We start from the raw sequence: 7,796 nt of genomic DNA on the forward strand, positions 1-7,796 counted from the left end.
TGACATCCTCGAATCTAATGAGTCTCCCTTTCACTTCAGCCACCCACTCCCATGGCTGCGCCCTAAACCTTGTCAAACTAAAAATTATTTCATGTCTAAAGTCTGAAAACATTCTACATGCTCATCACAATCTTTATCTTTGGACCCTCTCTCTGCCTCTCTCTCTTTTTTTTTTTTGAGACAGAGTCTCGCTGTAGCCCAGGCTAGAGAGCAGTGGCGTGATCTGTGCTCACTACAACCTCTGCCTCCCAGGTTCAAGCGATTCTCCTGTCTCAGCCTCCCAAGTAGCTGGGACCACAGGCACGCACCACGACACCTGGTTAATTTTTGTATTTTTAGCAGAGATGGGGTTTCTCTGTGTTGGCCAGGCTGGCTCTAGACATTTTCAACCCCAGGACAATACCCTCATAGTAATACAGTATTCAGGATAAGTGAAAGGTATAGCTTTTCTTTTAAAAGCAAAGGAAAAGCTATTGTGAAAGTGGAGAAGTGAAAGGTAAATTCTCAGGCAGATTAATGTTAAGGAAGAGTATACACATCAGAGTTGTGAGAAGTGATTACCATAAAATTATTCATGCTTGTGTACCCCATCGAAAATCTTCATGACCCTCCAGGAGGATGGGTTCCCCTGTTTGAAGCCTGAGCTTACAGCATTGCTGTTCTTTCCTCATGGGTCACTCTGGTGCAAGTCTTTATAATTCACATGCCATAAAAAACTCAATATTTTAAAGTGTACAATTCAGTGGCCCCTGATAACCACTAACCTACACTCTATTTCTGTGGATTTGCCTATTCTGTAGATATATATATATATATATATATTCAAGACAGGAGCTCGCTCTGTCACCTAGGCTGGAGTGCACTGGCATGACCAGGGCTCACTGCAGCCTCGACCTCCTGGGCTCAGGTGATCCTCCCACTTCAGTGTCTTGAGTAGCTGGGTCTACTAGTTGTGCAGCACTATGCCTAGCTAGTTTTTTGTGGTTTTTGCAGAGACAAGATTTCATCATGTTTCCCAGGCTGGTCTTGAACTCCTGGGCTCAAGGGATCCTCCCGCCTGGGCCTCCCAAAGTGCTGAGATTAGCGCAGGGCCGATTCTGGATATTTAATATTAATGAAATTATACAATATGTTGCCTTTTGTATCTGCCTTCTTTCATTTAGCATTATATTTTAAAGATTCATTCATGTTGCAATATGTATCAGAACTTCACTCCATTTTATAGCTAATATTCCATTGTATGGGGGTATCATATTTTGTTTATTCATTCATTAGATGATGGACATTTGGGGTGTTTCCAATTTTGGCTACTATGGATAATGCTGCTATGAACATTGGTGGACAAGTTTTTATGTGAATATTTACCTTCATTTCTCTTGGATATACACCTAGGAGTGGAATTGCTGGGTCAGGTGGTAACTCTAACTTACTTATTTTTTTTTTTGAGACGGAGTCTCGCTTTGTCGCCCAGGCTGGAGTGCAGTGGCACGATCTCAGCTCACTACAACCCCTGCCTCCCGGGTTCAAGTGACTCTACTGCCTTAGCCTCTTGAGTAGCTGGGATTACAGGTGTGTACCACCACACCCGGGTAATTTTTGTATTTTTAGTAGAGACAGGGTTTCACCATGTTGGTCAGGCTGGTCTCAAACTCCTGACCTTGTGATATGCCCACCTTGGCCTCCCAAAATACTGGGATTACAGGTGTAAGCCACCATGCCCTGCCAACTCTAACTTTTTAGTGAACTGCTAAACTGTTTTTCAAGACAGCTGTACCATTTTGCATTCCCACTAGCGGTGTCTAAGAGTTCCAATTTCTCCACATCCTCATCAACACTTGTTAATGTTCATCTTTTTTGTTACAGTAATCCCAGTGGGTGCAAAGTAGTATCTCATTTTGGTTTTAATTTGCATTTTCCTAATGAGTAATGATGTTGAGCATCTTTCAATGTGCTTTAAAGCTCTCTCAAGGCTCAAACCTTCAAATGATTCTCCTGCCTCAGCCTCCCGAGTAGCTGGGACTACAGGCACGTGCCACCACACTCAGTTAATTTTTGTATTTTTAGTAGAGATGGGGTTTCACCATATTGGCCAGGATGGTCTCGATATCTTGACCTCGTGATCCTCCTGCCTCAGTCTCCCAAAGTGCTAGGATTACAGGCATGAGCCACCACGCCCAGCCTCAGGAATTTTCAATGGCTCTACAACTCCTATAGAATAAGGGCCCTTTTTTTTTTTTTTTTTTTGAGGCAATTTCCCTCCTGTCATCCAGGCTGGAGTGCAGTGGCACAATCTCAGCTCACTGCAACCTCCGCCTCCCAGGTTCAAGCGATTCTCCCGCCTCAGCCTCCAGAGTAGCTGGGATTACAGGCACCTGCCATTGCGCCTGGCTAATTTTATTATTTGTAGTAGAGATGGCGTTTCACCATCTTGGCTAAAAATTAGCACCTGGCTAATTTTTTATATTTTAGTAGAGATGGGGTTTCATTGTGTTGCCTAGGCTGATCTTGTACTCCTGAGCTCAGGCTGTGCACCCACCTTGGCCTCCCAAAGCGCTAGGATTACAGGTGTGAGCCACTGTGCCTGGCCAAGGGCCACACTCTTAATCTGACAATTGAGGCACTTTTCCATCTGGCCTGTCTCTATGCTTTGAGCATCAACACTTGCACTCCATGTCTTCTGGCTCTGCTCTAGCTATACTGAATTACTCGTAGCTCTTGGAATATATAGTGCTACTTTAAGCCTTTGTGTATTTGCTCATGGCTTTCTTTCCACCAGGAAACCCTTTCTTGCTTTCTTCAAATGTGCCTTCCACTTGCATTTACTACTAGATTGAGGCATCTCCTCCTCACAGCCTTTCCTGATCACCCTTCCATAATTAGGTTAATTGTCTTTCATGAGCTTCCCTCTGAAGAGTCTACTCTGTTGGGATTGTGCCTTTCGTTTGCTTCCCAAATAGGCTGTGAGCTCCTCTGGAGCATTGACTGGATTTGATTTACCTCTTTCTTTTTTTTTCTTTTTTTTTTTTGAGATGGAGTCTTGCTCTGTCACCCAGGTTGGAGTGCAGTGGTGCGATCTCCGCTCACTGTAAGCTCCACCTCCCAGGTTCACACCATTCTCCTGCCTCAGCCTCCTGAGTAACTGGGATTACAGGTGCCCGCCACCGCGCCTGGCTAGATTTATCTCTCTCTTTAGGGCCCAGAACATGGCCTGACTGGAAGGCATTAATTTCATGGTATCCTGTTGTCCCTCAAATGCCCTCTGGCTCAAGTGCTAAGAACCTTTTCATTTCCTCAAGAGAAGGCAAAGCCAGCTTACCTTTAGGCATCTTAACCCAGACCTCAGACAGAAAACCTTCCAGTTGCAAGAGTACGTAATAGTTAAGACATTTTAAAAAGGAGCAATAAGGTAATATTTTACTCCTTAATATTAATCCGTTTTATTTCATCTCATCAACTATGGGCACTGGATTACATTTCTTATTGTCAATATTTGTTATGCCTTATTATGGGCAGACACCTCCACTTTTATGTAATTTTCTTATTGGAGGGGTGACATGGAGTACAGTACTTGTTAGGAGCATGGACTCTACAGCAAGCCATTCTGCCTGGGTTTCACTCCCAGCTCCACATTTACTAGCCATGTGATCTTAGAGAATTTATGTGACACATCTGTGTGTCTGTTTCTTTTCTTTTCTTTTTTTTTTAGATGGAGTCTCACTCTGTCTCCCAGGCTGTAGTGCAGTGGCGCGATCTCGGCTCACTGCAACCTCCACCTCCCAGGTTCAAGCAATTCTCCTGCCTCAGCCTCCAGAGTAGCTGGGATTACAGGCACCTGCCATTGCAGGCTAATTTTATTATTTGTAGTAGAGATGGGGTTTCACCATCTTGGCCAGGCTGGTCTTGAACTCCTGACCTCATGATCCACCTGCCTCGGCCTCCCAGAGTGCTGGGATTACAGGCATGAGCCACCACACCCAGCCGTGTCTGTTTCTTTACCTATAAAATTGGCGTGATAATCTTACTTAACTCATAGCATCTAGCAGATTAACTGAGTTACTATATATTTATACTATTACATATAGAAGGCTCTTAAAATAGGACCTGGCAAGGCCAGCCACAGTGGCTTAGTCATATAATTCCAGAACTTGGGAGGCCAAGGAGGGTGGATTACTCGAGGCCAGGAGTTCAAGACCAGCCTGGCAAACAGGGCCAAACCCCATCTCTACTAAAAATACAAAAATTAGCCAGGCGTTGTGCTGCACACTTGTAGTCCCAGCTACCCAGGAGGCTGAGGCAGGAGAATTGCTTGCGCCCCTGAGGCAGAGGTTGCAGTGAGCAGAGATCGTGCCACTGCACTCCAACCTGGGCGACAGAGCAAGACTCTGTCTCAAAAAATAAAATAAAAAAAAGAAAGAAAAAAATAGGACTTGGCAAGATATAACTGTTATATAAGTATTGGCTATTATTATAAAATCCTCCTGCAAATCCTGCAAGCTAGACATTATATTTTTGGGGGGTGGGGAATGGAGCAATCCTTTATTTTTACACACTTTGACAAGGAGGTTTTCTGTAAACGACCTTTCCAGTGGAGAACAGAGAACAGGAAAATCAGCCTCCAGACATCAGCAGCTGCTCTGTTCAGGGCCAAGGCTCCGCATTGCCCACATGGTGAGGTGGAGGGGTGTACTTCCCTTCCTTTATCAGCTTATCCCGCTGCTTCCTAATGGTACTCAGGCGTCTCATCGTTTTCTGCTGAAGTATACACTCTACAAAATCATCATATTCTATCTTGCACTCCTTCGCTGCCTGGATACTAACGATTCCATGTACACATTCTATCCATTCTTTTTGAAAAGCCTGACATCGAGCAGGAATCTTGTAGGGCTGTTCAGCACTTTGGATTGTCCACCATCAATCTATGTTAAGGCTGAACCTTTTCAGCACATCCAAGAAAGGCATGGCGATCCAATGCTCATGCCCTTGTCTCTTTTCTGGCCCCCACCCCCCCACTTTTTTTTTTTTTTTTCTGAGACAGGGTTGAGTCTCACTCTGTTACCCAGGCTAGAGTGCAGTGGCATGATCTTGGCTCACCGCAACCTCTGCCTCCTGGGTTCAAGTGATTCTCCTGCCTCAGCCTCCCGAGTAGCTGGGACTACAGGTGTGTGCCACCATGCCTGGCTAATTTTTGTATTTTTAGTGGAGACGGGGTTTGGCCATGTTGGCCAGGCTGGTCTCAAACTCCTGAACTCAGGTGATCCGCCCACCTCGGCCTCCCAAAGTGCTGGGATTACAGGCATGAGCCACCACACCCGGCCCAGGGGACCCTTCTATAAGAGGGTGCTCTGTCCATCTCCTACAAATTATGCATCTACCAGGAACAATGTATGTGTGTTTTGGAATGGTGATAAAATTATACTTCCCTAGTCATTCTCACCTGTCATCTACTATTCACTGTTCTAGCCTTTTCCTAGGAGGTCAGATGCTTGTAAATAATTTATTCTCCAACAAAAAGAGCCTTTCCTAAACTAGGAATTCCTTGGCGGTGTGGGAGTAAATTCCCTAACTGATGATAACTCTTTTACTGCACATTCTTTTCACTGGGCATGTGCTCAATAAATACCTCTCCTTTGTGTCATGCTGTATGCTGGACACTGAGGACACAGAAATAGATAAAACCCAGGCCCTGCCCTCAAGGTACTCAAGTCTAGTAGGAAGGGAAGGAAGACAACAGAAAAAGAACATGGTAAGTACTCTTATAAAAAGAAGCATGTTTGTGTGTGGTGGCTCATGCCTGTAGTTTCAGTTACTCAGGAAGCTGAGGCGGGAGGATAGACTGAGCCCAGGAGTTTGAGGCTGCAGTGCACTATGGTCATGCCTGTAAAATAGCCACTGCACTCTAGCCTGGGCAACATAGTGAAACCCTGTCTCAAAAAAGAAAAAAAAAAAAAGGAAGCAGAGCACTTGCTAAAGCACAGAGGCAACCAGCCTGGTGGTGGGGGCAGTCAGTGGTCAGAGCAAGCTTCCTGAAAGAGGCACTACTTGACCTGGGTTGTTGTTGGTGGTGGTGGTGGTGGTGGTGGTGGTTTTTTTTTTTTTTTTGAGACGGAGTTTCGCTCTTGTTGCCCAGGCTGGAGTGCAATGGCACAATCTCAGCTCACCACAACCTCCGCCTTCTGGGTTCAAGCGATTGTCCTGCCTCAGCCTCCCAAGTAGCTGGGATTATGGGCATGTGCCTCCATGCCCTGCTAATTTTGTATTTTTAGTAGAGACAGGGTTTCTCCATGTTGGTCAGGCTGGTCTCGAACTCCCAACCTCAGGTGACCTGCCCGCTTCGGCCTCCCAAAGTGCTGGGATTACAGGCGTGCGCCACCGTGCCTGGCCTTGACCTGGGTTTTGAAGGAAAAATAATTACCTTAATTAACGGAGAGGGAAGAGCATTCTAGGCATAGGGAATCACATGTGTGAAGGCACTGGAACGTGAAAGCAGGTGATGTTTATAGGGTCAACAAATAATTTGGGATGAGGTTCAAAGAGTGTGTATGGGAGGGAAGAGAACAAGCTGGAAAGGCAGGCTGGGGTGGATAGCAAGGTTTGTGGCCAAAGGTTAGGGGCGTAGACTTTAATGCCATGTGACATTTAGTTCCAGTTCTCTACTGGCACAACTGCTTTTTTCTGACAGTCAGTATTTGGTTACATTTAGAAGTCCAGATTAATTTTTTCACTCAACAACATGGGCTGAGCACCTCACTGTGTCAGTTTTTATGTGCAGGCAGGAGGGCTCAGGAATAGACTTTTGGGGTCACAGCTTGAAATCTTGTGAGCTTTTTTTAGAAGGCAGTAAATCTCACCCCTGACTTGAGATGATTTGTCCTGAAACCTGATCCCTTCCTTGTCCTTGGTGTTGCAACCCTTCTTCCTCATTTGGATTTCCATGAGCATGCTGCAGTGAGCTGGGTCCACACACACATTATGGGAATGGCTATAATCAGAAGCCGAGCCAGCCAGCTTAGGTGGTGAACGCATGCCCGTTGTGCTCTGGCACGTGAGTCTCATGAATGAGATGGAGCAGGCAGAGAATATCAGGTCCCTACTCTTTGGGATTTCATAGTCTTAAAAGCAGAAAGTTGGCCGGGCGCGGGGGCTCATGCCTGTAATCCCAGCACTTTGGGAGGCTGATGCAGGTGGATCGTGAGGTCAGGAGTTCAAGACCAGCCTGGCCAAGATGGTGAAACCCCCCTCTCTACTAAAAAAAATACGAAAAAATTAGCCGGGCGTGGTGGTGGGTGTCTGTAATCCCAGCTACTCAGGAGGCTGAGGTAGAGAACTGCTTGAACCCAGGAGGTGGAGGTTGCAGTGAGTCGAGATCGCGCCACTGCACTCCAGCCTGGGGGACAGAATGAGACTCCATCTCAAAAAAAAAGAAAAAAAAAATTAGATCTGGAGGCATTGTTATAAGTTATTAACCACATAGCACAAACGGAGCACTTACAAAGTGCTTCACTGTGTTGGGACCTGGAAGGCAAATAAAGAAATCATATTTGGTTCCTATCCTTAAGGTGCTCCCAGTCTGGTAAAACAGGCGATGACCACAGTGCTTCGGGAAGTGGAGGAGCCCTCAGCTGGCTAACCACAGCCCACTGTCAACCAGTAAGGGTTAGGAAGGCATCCTAGACAAGGACTGGCGGTCGGGCAACATAGTTTGAACTGACACTGGAGAGAGGTGGAAAGAGCAGCCCACACAGACAAAACAGCCTGAGGAGTTCAGAGAAGAGGAGTGGGTCAGAGGGATTGGTTTG

At 46.0% G+C, this 7,796-nt stretch overlaps 1 pseudogene; it reads right to left on the reverse strand.

The window, feature by feature from the left end:
* Window positions 1–755: 755 nt before the first annotated feature.
* Window positions 756–5,349, reverse strand: LOC129394972 (NADH dehydrogenase [ubiquinone] iron-sulfur protein 5-like; annotated as a pseudogene).
* Window positions 5,350–7,796: the final 2,447 nt, after the last annotated feature.

This window comes from Pan paniscus, chromosome 1 (assembly GCF_029289425.2).
Source record: "Pan paniscus chromosome 1, NHGRI_mPanPan1-v2.0_pri, whole genome shotgun sequence".
NCBI lineage: Eukaryota > Metazoa > Chordata > Mammalia > Primates > Hominidae > Pan > Pan paniscus.